We start from the raw sequence: 382 nt of genomic DNA on the forward strand, positions 1-382 counted from the left end.
TCTTTAATGAGCCGAAAAGAACGCATGTCACACCTCTGTTCATCAATTTGCACTGGCTACCAACATCTGCTCGCATAAAATTCAAGGCATTAATGTTTGCCTACAAAACCACCACTGGCTCTGCATCCCTTTACCTAAATTCATTTCTTCAGACTTATGTGCCCTCTAGAAGCTTGCATTCTGCAAGTGAACGGTGCTTTATTGTGCAATCTCAAAGAGGCACAAAATCACTTTCACAGACTTTTACATTAGATGTTCCCTCCTGGTGGAATGACCTGCCCAACTCAGTCTGAGCAGCTGAGTCCTTAGCCATCTTCAAGAATCGGCTAAAAACACATCTCTTCCATCTTTATTTGACCCTCTAACTCTAGCACTCTCTATT

The 382-nt window shown here is 42.4% G+C and overlaps 1 protein-coding gene across 1 annotated transcript in view; it reads left to right on the plus strand.

Annotated features, from left to right (window-relative positions):
• The window catches only part of LOC107662997 (radixin-like), a 91,465-nt gene that overhangs the window by 67,898 nt on the left and 23,185 nt on the right, over positions 1–382 (plus strand). The window lies entirely within an intron of this gene.

The sequence above is a fragment of the Sinocyclocheilus anshuiensis genome, unplaced genomic scaffold (assembly GCF_001515605.1).
Source record: "Sinocyclocheilus anshuiensis isolate Anshui unplaced genomic scaffold, SAMN03320099.WGS_v1.1 scaffold2205, whole genome shotgun sequence".
Classification (NCBI taxonomy): domain Eukaryota; kingdom Metazoa; phylum Chordata; class Actinopteri; order Cypriniformes; family Cyprinidae; genus Sinocyclocheilus; species Sinocyclocheilus anshuiensis.